Source organism: Pelophylax lessonae, assembly GCF_965119305.1.
Source record: "Pelophylax lessonae genome assembly, chromosome: 1".
NCBI classification, from domain to species: domain Eukaryota; kingdom Metazoa; phylum Chordata; class Amphibia; order Anura; family Ranidae; genus Pelophylax; species Pelophylax lessonae.
The window spans coordinates 448178324-448189732 of record NC_138768.1 but is presented as its reverse complement, the minus strand read 5'-3'; the positions used below and the strand labels follow the sequence as shown (position 1 = coordinate 448189732).

The 11409-nt window shown below is 43.0% G+C and overlaps 1 long non-coding RNA gene across 1 annotated transcript in view; it reads left to right on the top strand.

Annotated features, from left to right (window-relative positions):
• The first annotated feature begins 4615 nt into the window (after window positions 1–4615).
• The window catches only part of LOC309544221, a 68375-nt gene continuing 61581 nt past the window's right edge, over window positions 4616–11409 (top strand). The window contains exon 1 of the long non-coding RNA XR_014224842.1: window positions 4616–4754. This is a non-coding gene — a long non-coding RNA (uncharacterized lncRNA). The remainder of the gene's footprint in view (window positions 4755–11409) is intronic.

The following is an 11409-nucleotide window of genomic DNA, read 5'->3' as shown; positions in this document are numbered from 1 at the left end:
CAGGCTCCCACATTATCCGCACTAGTAACCATGATGTGTCATAACCAAGTAAACTCGGTACCCACAGTAGGTAAATCTGGAGCATAGATATAAAGCAACATGTTACAAATAGACAGTCAATACAGTATTATTAACTTCTATAGTATTATTAACTTCTTGACAGACAGGAAGGTCGCTCTTTGTTTTTGTGTAGCGGCCGGGAAGTCCAGAAAACAGTGATGGTGTTGCCATTGTAGGCTATCTGGCCTTTTTTCCTGGCATCTCTCAAAACTGCTTCTTTATCATGGTGCACTTTAATAAGCATAGGGCAAGGCAGTGCACCTGATGGCAAAGGGCACAGGGTAACTCTATGAGCCCGTTCTATATCAAATCCCTTTGAGAACCTAGATGCTCCAAAAGTGGTTTTAAGCAAGTGTTCCATACATTATTTAGGGTTTCTTCTCTCAGAACCTAGGAAATGCAAATTATTTCGTCATAGGCGTTCCTCCAAGTCTGTCAGCTTATCCACAGTGGCTTCCTGGCCCTTACGCAGGTCGCTTCCTTTGTGTGAAGACAGGTGTGTGATCCTGTCCAGAGACCGAGGTGCTCCATCTGAGAGCCTGCACTCCATGTTAAAGGAGTTCAGTGTCCATGGGACTGACAGAATTGAGGCAGCTACATGAGTCTGAGAGACCAAGAGAGGGTCTGTGAGACTGAGAATGAGAGGGCAACTAGGCAAGTCAATGGGACTGAGGGAATCTAGAACTCTCAGCGGAGAAAGAGAGCCCAGGGGGTCAGGAGAACCCCTACTGAGAGGCCAGGAGTGGGTGCACCAGGAGGGTGTTCAGAGAGCCAGAAGATCTGGTGAGACTGCCTGAGGGACCAGTGTAAAAAGGAGCAGGCTAAAGCCTGTTATCTGCTGATGTCACAGAGCTGGTCCAGGCTTTGCAGGGATCCCAACAATAATGTTGGGATTTACCCAGATGTCTGACTGGCAGCTGGCTCAGCCTCTCAGCGCTCAGCTGAGAACCTGAGCCAACTGCTTCTGCCCCCCTCTAGAGCCCAAGGTTCCAGCTTGGATTGATGCTGCAGCCACATACTGTATGTGAATAGTTTTTTTTTAAATTCCCCACTTCTCTTAAAAAATTGCTTCTATCAATAAGCTAAACATCCTCCATATCACAACACTAAGATAGATATCCCAAATTTGATGCAACATGTAATGTCATGTACTTGGGATATGAACTTCAGTTCAGGTCTAGCCTCTTTAGACACCCTCATCTCCAAACTCCCTCCCCTCTTTTCTTTCACCTTCTCAACTTTTACTTAACTTCTTTCCCGATAGACTTTTCTCACTTCTCTAATGAGAAACTGGACAGAATATTCTAAGGCAATCTCATTACTAACAACCATTAGATTACCACAAGGCATAAACAAACTTGAAACAAACCGAAGCTTTTAATATTTTATTTTGTTACATACTGTAGCTTTGCAAAAGCTCAACTATATATGGAAACATATTATGTGAACATTTTTTAAAAATCTGGTGCTTTAGGAAAAAAAACAACAACAGTAAATTCAGGTAAAGAAAAGTATTGCACATGTATTGGTATTAACATTTTTCTGCACTGGCCCTTTTTTCCCTGACCTCCTTCTAATAATATTAGTTCCCTAGTTGTCTATGGCTTTAAAGTATTGGTAAAGAAAACATTTTTTTTTTTTTTTAGATGTAGCACCCTCCTAGGTAGGTAAAGCCTAGTGTCTCCATCTGCTTATCAGGGGAGCCTGATTAAAAGTTATGCCTGTTGCATGTGTTCAGGGTGTGATTCATCTGGGCTGAGGGGATGTTCCCATTGTATCCAATAGGGGAGCCTGTTGGACAGTAGAGGAAACCCAGCCAGTGGTACACAGGCTTATGTAACTGTCCCAAGGGCACATGTGACAGGGTGTCTTTGGGCCGGAAGCCAGGTCACTAAGGGAGGGTGACATTTGTCTCTCCTTTTGCTGCTGTGGATGGTGGTCACAGGTGGTCGGCCTTGTGAGCCAGGAATATGGAGCTGAGCCAGGAGGTCCAGGAAAGCTGACTGGTGGAGTTGGAGGCAGAGCAACCTTGGGAAAAGCAGTGTCCGTGAGTACCGGCAAGCTTCCCGGGGGTCTGCCCAGGAAGTGGACCACTCCAGTAGAGAGTCAGGTGTCAGCACACACAGCAAGTGAGAAAGGGGGTGCCAAGTTAGAACCCTGAAGAGTAATTCAAGCAAGAACACATTATCTATCTTCACTTCAGTGGCAAGGTGAAGCAGCGGCCTTGCCGCACACTACAGCTAGTTGTCCTCAAGATTGTGCATAGCTCATAGTTGGAGTATCCCACTCATCCCTCCTCCTACCCCAGTTCCAAATAAAAACACAAAAACCAACATCCACTGGATTGATTATTGACTGAGCCAAGGACTTTCCATGCTAATTATCTGCTATCAGTTGCTAAGGGTAACCCAGGGGAATCCAGAAAGTGTAATTCTCAGCAGTCCTCTAGGGGGCAGTGCTACATAGAAAATTAACAAACCTGTCTATACTTACCTGCTCTATAAGATGGAATTGGACAGAGCGGCCGCAAACCTCCTTTTCTCGGGTTCCCCGCCAGTGCTCCTGGCCCTTAACCTCTATCCAGTGCCCCCATGGAAAGTCGCTTTCCATGGGGGCACCCATGTGTGCTTGCTCCAGAGCCCTGCTGCTAAATCTATAGACACAGACAAGGGGACCAAGCCCCACCTACCGCTCCATCGTCACTGGCTTTGATTGACCGCACTGGCTCCCAGTGCCCCAGCAAAGCCAGCGAGACCTGGAAGTGAGGAGAGAGAAGAGCTACAGACTTGCACATTGCTGGATCAAATGAGGGCTCAAGTAACTAAAGGAGGGGAGGGGTGAGGGGGGACGATGATGCCTAAACATATTTAACTTTAATTTAAGGAATGTATTAAGGTAAAAAATGTTTAGGCTTTAGAATCACTTTAATACTTTCTGACTCACTGACCTTGAAAAATATGCATCAAGGAAAGTCAGCAAAGAAATCTGGATCTGGAGATCTTAGGCATTTTAATGACTTAGGCTAGGTTCACACTAATGCGGTGCGGGAAACTCCCCTAATCTGTGTGCGATTCCTGCACCACATTCAAACTGCACTGCTCATGCAATCTGCAGCAGGTGTCAGTGCAATCCTAATGATACCCCAAACGCAGGTCGCAAACAGTGTGGTCACAAAAGTACCATGCAGGGCCGGCGCTACCAGTTAGCGTGGGCGCCGGCGGAGCCTGAATCGAGGTAAATTACTTACCGTTAGTCACTGAAGGGGTTTTAACCAGTGGCAGCCGGCCCGTCCAATAGGGGCGCAGGGGCGCCGCCCCCCCTTATCTATGCGTTCGGCCCCCTAATCTACATGCAAGGTGCCGGATTCATGAATTCCAATGAGGGTTTTTTTTTTAAGCACATGATTAGAGCCAGAGGCTCTAATAGGCTTCACAAAAGGGTGGGCTCAGGGGGCTGAGCCCACCCAGTTGTGTGACAATAGCAAATTAATTTTTGCTATTGCCACACTGATTCTCCTCCCGGCCAATCAGGAAGCGGGTCCTGAGACCTGTTTCCCAATTGGCCAAAGGAGAAGGCATCCTATTGGCAGAGGAGGAGGGAGGAGACAGCCGCCGAGAGGGGACATGGAGGAGACTGAGGGGGAAGCCGTCGCCGTCCGGAGGAACAAGGTAAGTGAACTGGTGCCCGGGGGAGGATATGGTGTGGACTGGACTCTGGAGTGATGGGGGGGTCCATGGACAGATCCGACGGAGTACCAGTCGCCACTGGTTTTAACCCCTTCAGCAACTTGGAATGGGGGGTGGGAGAGAATATGGGGGGGCGGGAATTTTTATTTTGCCTAGGATGGCAAAAATTCTTGCACCGGCCCTTGTACCATGCAATCCACTTGCAGTGCAGTTCAAAAATGTGGGCATACATGACGTTGGAGCGATATGGTGCAATTTTGACCTCATTCATCGCACCGCATTTCTGTTCAATTCAGTGCAGTGCAATTCCTGTGCAATTCACATTCAGTTCATAGTGTGAACCAAGGCTTATAAAATACTGACGTCTCTGAATAAGTATGAAAGCCAAGCCGCTAGTACTTTATAAAAGAGAAGGCAGCGATGGTATCCTGCGTATTTCTTCCTTTAGGATAATGTGGCTAATCAGAAGTGCAATTGGTAGGACACAGTTAGACAATAGCTTTGAAAAAAGTGGAGGCTGCTATATGATCTCATCATCTTGTACGCACGCCACTTAACACCACTTAAGAGTACATACTGACACCTAAGTGAAAAGGGATTTTAGCAACTCCTTCGCAGCTTATGCAGCCTTCTGCCAAGCTCACTAGGCGTGTGCAGCATGTGAAATATGAAACACCCATTGAGCAGCATATATGGAAAAGCAAGGCTGAGACAGAAACAACAACTCCATAGAAACTTGCAGCGTACGCCAGGAGAAGCGGCAGCGTGTGATCGCTCAGCTGACAAGTGATTTACCGATTACTAGCATCTCAGTTGTCTGGGCCTGTACTGCAGGTTTTTCAGGTACTTGTGTTTGCTCATTTATAACACAACAATGTACAACAAACAAGTAGGCGTCACATCCGAGCACAGTAAAACAGCTAAAAAGCTTTCCATCACTGCTTTTTATTAAGTCAAGACGTGCTGGCTGAGTGTTTACAATCTGTTCCAGGCAACGCATTCCCTTATGTAAGTACATCATTTTTTTTTTTCTGGGATGGAGAAAGTATTGCATCTTTAAAGGACAAGCTGTACAAACAATGATTTATGTGGGAAAAGGGAGAAACAACTCAGGCAAAAGCTTTATTAAGATGTATATACCTACTGAGCGGTTATCTTATGTAATCATGACATTAAGCTTCCGAAAAGGCACCATGATGCAGGTTCCTCTCTCAGACTTTTGGGGTATTGTTAAGAGATGCTCATATGCCGCTTGATTTTTGCAATTGATGTAACTGTTTCGAATGCTGCTTGCCATAATTGTGGATTTGTCCCTGTAGGAAATCTCATTAACCAGTTCCCCTCTAGGGCATTGTTTTTTTTTTTTTCTTTTCTTTTTGTACACATGTTAAAATCTGCATTTTTGGCTATAAAATGACTTAAAACCTCCATAACATTATATATTTTCTGAAAGCAGAGTCCGTTAGAATATAAATATAGAAGTTTCAGTTTTTTATGTCATGCAATATTTGCACAACTGTTTATCAAATCTATATTTTCAGGAAAAAAATACGCTAAAATGAATTTTAATACACTCATATTTAATTCCTCCATTATTTTTGTACAGAATAAAAGGTGAGGTAGTGTTGAGTAAAAGGATAACAGATCTGTCAAGCCTCAAGACCCGCAAAATGGCAAATTATGGTACCCTAAATTATTATTAGGCGACAATTTAAATGTCTTTACAGCTCATTAGTTTAGAGTAAAGAAAAAAGATGGCCTCAGAATTAATACTCTCACTTTTTCTATACAGCCGGGAGCTGGTTGAAAAAATATTGTATGCAGTATGCAACCATGAGCTTGTTTACACCCATCACTTTCTTGGCATACCCAGTTAAAGAATATTTCTCATCATCATATTTCCTTATTATATTAGACAGATATTTTCCACTTAGATCCCTTTTCTTTGGAAAGATCTCCCATCCCATTAGCATGGCCACATTGTCAACTTTGATGCATTTTAAACCTTAGAACCTCGCTTTTCGTTGACTCTATTATTGAAATGAGCAGTAGAGCTGCATTAGCTGTTCGGTGGAGCATTACTGGGGTCTGCCTTTTAAATCCACAAGCACATAATAGCGCTAATTTGGTTGTTGTATCAGACATCAGGTAGACTAATTCCATAAAGCAGTGCAAATAGGAATAATGAAGGGGGGAATTCATAAATGGTGTCATAGACACTCTAAAAGCAGAACTATAGTTCTGCTGTCACAAAGAGCAAGCAGGCAGGCTTTTTATTGCAGAAGTGAGATGCAATAGCTCAGCTTACATAGTCAGCACTGTCCCTGTGTGTCAGGCTGAGGGCCTCTTGTGCATGTTGAGTAGTGACGTCATCCCGTGCTGGCCAATGAAGATGGTCAAAGACTGGCACACAGGAGAAGATGCCAGTGTTGGCAAGGGATGGGTACCAATGAAAGAAAGGTAAGTAAGTTTCCTTTTAGTTTCGCTTTAAGAATTCTGTTGGGTAACTGCACTAAAATTTTCAGGGCTTGCAGCTGATTCGTCTACCTGCCAGACAGGTAGATGAATCTGTCAAAGTCTGGCACTGAGGTCGGAATGTCCACCAGACTCATCACACTGACAGGCCCTTGAATCTGATGAGAAAATGAGAGATTGGTTCCCCATTGGGCTCACCTTGCTGTTGACTGACACCACAGTGAGTGCAATAGCAGTTTTCAATGATATGCCCACTGTCTTCTACTGTCAATCAAAAGTAAGGTGGACCTGATGGGGAACTACTCTCTCAGTTCCCCATCAGTGTCCAACCATCCAGCGACTCCAGTCATTTCCCAAATATGGGTTTTGCCATAATTGGGTAATGACATCGCCATATTCCTGGCCCCCTTGTTTACATACAGCTTTGGGCTGGGGAATCTCCCAGCCAACAGTTGAATGGGACATGGTATACAGTACTTTGCAGGAAGCTACCACATACATGACAGCTTCCCAGCACAGACATGCCCCAATCTGAGCATTGGTGTACCTCTGCACACAAGGTCAGTGCTGGTCTTCTTTGGCACCAGTTTCCTACTTTGTGAAGACCTTTTATTAAAAATCTCTTTATCCACAAAAATATATATTTTATATAAAATATTAATAGTACTTTATATACACTTCTATTAAGGGCCCAGTATACACTTACAACGTGATTTTAAATTAAGCGATTTAGAATTTTTATTTTGTATAGATTTAGCAATATGCCCCTTATAATCTAGTAGTTTAAAACCTTTTTTATGAGACCTGGATGGTTGTTAGCAAATAACTAGTTAACCACAAGTTGGCAGTAGAGTAGGTTGAACAAAATTATCTGTTCAGTTCTGTGAATGTCCACTAGAGGGCAAATAGCATGTAATATATATCAAAGTAGCATTTACTTATGGAGGAAGTATAAATATGGTGGAGGTAGCATAGGGAGCACCATCCACTGAAGATTGGCAAAGACAAAACATGTTGGGTGGGGCTTCAAGTTCATGATGGCACTTCCACTGTTTGGAGCATATGGTCATCTTGAGGAAGTGCTGGAGGCACCTCTGTGTAATCGGGACCTCTAAATGTAAGTGCACAAATGTTGCTGTTTGTTTTTAATTAAATAAACAGTATTATACTATCTGTGGGTCTGTCTGGCATTTGTCCTATGGTTGCAGAGGTGGAGAATATTGGGGTTGCTGGTATTAAGGAGCTGTATATCTGGAGGATTAGGAGAGGAAAAGAATGGAGGAGATCATCTGGAGCTGGAACTGCATTAAAAGGGCATTAAGACCTGCTTAGGGTATATACATCTTGGGACGGCGCCAATCATAGCTTGGAAAACAACATCACATAACTGCAGTCCCTTAGCATGTGGCAAAAACCACAAATAATAAAGTAGGCGCTGTTACACAATAAAAATCCTTCACACAATCATAAACCATGAACTATTAATCCCATATATGTAAAAAAAAAGTTTTTTTTTAGATACACACGTGTCAGTGATTGTGTGTATCAAAATAATAACTCAATAGTGTAAAAACGTGAGTAATAAACATATACAATATTGTATAACACAATTTTTTTTTTCAAAATTGACAAAAAAAAACCCATTATCAACTTTTTTTCACTGATTGAAAAATTTGTGTTATAAAATATTGTATGTGTTTATTACTAACGTTTTTACACTATTGGTATTATTTTGATACACACAATCACTTTTTTTTTAGATATATGGGATTGTAACGGATCAGGGCACCCCAGACCAGGCACCTCCGTTGACAGATGCTCCTAGTGCATTCCAAGGGCTCCAAGCACTCCACCAGACACCGTAACCAATTCAGACCCCACGAACCGCCGCAGCTTTGTTAGGGTCTCGCAATCTCCTACCCACCCTGGACCTACGACAAGGCTCCAGGTTCCTGTGGGTGAACCTCTCTTTCCCCAGAGAGTGCAGCAGAACAAGCTCTTACACAAGCTCTTACAAGAGCTCAGTGATTCTCTAAGGGAGTATGGAAGACCATAGCAATCCCTTGTAGCATATCCCCCAATAAGAGACAGGACTCTAGATTGAGGTTGAAGGAACTCTAGAACAACTTTATTGTACAAGACTTATATACGGTTTTCACCCACAAGGTTACCACCCAGATGGACCTTGTTGAAGACTGAACATAATATTCACCATCTAATAGGAACAGAGTTTTACACTCTCATACAGTGTACAAAATATACAATGTGGGACAATCCCCCCTCCCCCTTAGCATCCAATCCACATATCTTTATACATCCCATAATACGTTTCTTTAAGGCAGACAGACAGAACAATGGGAGGTCATTAGCACTTAACAATGAGACAGGGCAATCCACATTCCCTCCCAATACACAACAAAAGGAAAACTTTTCTGACATTGAAAGCTATGTAATATACACAGCATTTAGGAAGAACAGATTTCATGGCAAATGGGAATAAATCTTAATATTTCTATATTGAGATATTGCTGGCAAATATGAAGCAATCCAAACCACTACTTATCTGTCTTTAAATTCCAGTGACGGTGAATACTGTCACAGTGATTAATAGTTCATTGTTTATGATTGTGTAAAGGATTTTTATATATTTATTTTTTGTATGCACACAGGCATAGTGAGAACCATTGATGTCTATTTATATTGTGTAACAGCGCCTACTTTATATTTTGTATTTTTATTAAATTGGCAGTGGGGAAGCCGATGCGTGGGTCAGGCGGCTCCGATGGCCGCCTGACACCAGCGATCGTTCCCCGCTGAGAGAGAAGGACAGTCGGCTGTTGTAAACACATCCTTCTCCCTGGGATAATCACAGAGCTCATGTGATCCTTCTATATAGGATCACATGTCTCTATGGTCATCTCAGAAGCTACGCCCCCCACAGTTAGAATCACTAAATTTTTTGTTTTTTAAATGCCATATAGCAGAATGTGAAAAATATTGTTTTTTTTTGTTTTTTTCAAAATTGTCGCTCTTTTTTTGTTTATAGCGCAAAAAATAAAAATCGCACAGGTGATCAAATGCCACCAAAAGAAAGTTCTATTTGTGGGAAAAAAAGGACATCAATTTTATTTGGGTACAGCATCGCACGACCCCGCAATTGTCCGTTAAATTAACGCAGTGCCGTATCACAAAATAGGGCCTGGTCATTAACTTTAGTTTAATTTCTATAAACCAATGATCAGTAGAATTATATGCTGCCACCCTAGCTTGGGAAGTAATGTAAAAGTTTCCACTGGAGCTCTTTTAAGTCAATGGGTCAAGATCAAAATTTTATAGAGTAGAGTAAGATGCTGTAAAAAAAAAAAATAAAAACATGTTTGAGCCCCGGTTCACACTTCTGCATGTGCGGGGTTCGCATGTAATGTCGGCGCGTACTGCTCCGACATTACATGCGATCGGCTGTGCGGTGCGAGTTTAGCCATACAGTTTGTATGGCTAAATTCGCATCGCACCCGCAGCAAACACGCACAGGAGGCATTTTTGCAGCCGCATCAGGATCGGATCGCACAGCAGTTCACACTTATGCGATCCGATCCTGTGCGAACTGCACGATCGCACTGCGATATGCGATCAAACTGGGGGTGTCGTTAAGATTACATTGACACCCCCAGCGTATCGCATATGGCAGTGTGAACTGCCTGGGGTGCGTGTGCGATGCGGGAACAGGCTGCGAATTCGCAGCCTTCCCGCATCGCATAAGTGTGAACCGGCACTGACTGTTTGAAAACTTGCTTAAGTGACTGAGCAATTAGGTTTGTAAATAGTCAAATATTCATAGAACTATGCGAGCTGCTTGGCTTGTACAATTATTTGTGCTCATGTAAACTGGTACTATCTGTATTTCAACATGCATGTTTCAACACTACCAAGATGAAGAAATTATTTGTCAAGTAAAATATATTCATTGTCAAAAGTCATCACTTGTGTAACAAGCAATATGGTAACATCACAGTACGATTTCACAAAATATATTTAAGTTAACCTGTCACAAACTGAGCATATGATGGGGAAAGGGCATAAGTAGAGAATCTATTCTGTGCAGAAGGCATGTCAAAGCAGCTGTTAGTTCCAGAGATTTAAGCTGTCCATACACCAGTAGAAGTTTGTTTGTTCAATTGTATCTAATGCTTAATTAATTAAATAAATATTTAATGCCTAATTGGCATTGGGTTTTGGCCATAGTGACGAGAAAGTTTGAAAAATTGGAAAATTTTCTTGAACAAAGAAAATTCTACCTGTTAATGTGCTTTTCCTTTGGGAAATTCCATTCATTCCAAAATCAAATCTTAACAGCAAACCAAATTTTTAAATATTTTTCGAGCAACACCCTCTGATGGAATTATCAAATTATGGTACTGACAAGATTTTCGTGCAAGCATTTGTCAAACTGTACAAGCTCTGTGACAGGGCCACAGGCTATACAGTTAGTTTCCGGGTCTATGAGGGAAAAGATAGCACTGTGGAGCCCCCCAACTGCCCAGACTACATAGGGAACAGCGGCAAGATAGTTTGGGACTTGGTGTCACCCTTATCCGGAAAGGGGTACCATTTGTAAGTGGACAACTTTTACACAAGCGTGCCACTATTTAGTCACCTTCTTGAATTACAATTTGGCGCATGTGGCACCGTGCGACCTAATCGCTGGGGCTTCCCCCAACGGCTTGTAAATTCCCGTCTTAGTCAGGGGGAGAGAGCCTGCTTGAAAACTGACAAATTGCTTGCAGTGAGGTGGAGGGATACACGGGATGTTTTCGTTCTATCCTCCATTCACCCAGACACGATAGTCCAAAGTTCTACGGCAACTGGCGTTATGGAGAAACCCCTCTGTGTCCACGACCACAACCTTAATATGGGAGGGGTGGACCTTAACGGACAGCTTTTGGCGCCGTATTTAGTTGCCCGTAAAGCCAGACGCTGGTACAAAAAAGTGTCTGTTTATTTATTCCAATTGGCTATGCTGAACGCCTTTGTTCTATACAGGCCGTCAGGACAAACCGGATCCTTCCGAGAATTCCAGAAAGAGACCATCAATGCCTACCTGTACCCAGGAGGTGTTCCTGTCCAACTTCCCCTCCCAGATGTAGTGAGCCGGCTGCATGAGAGGCACCTTCCACAAGTCCTCCCGAGT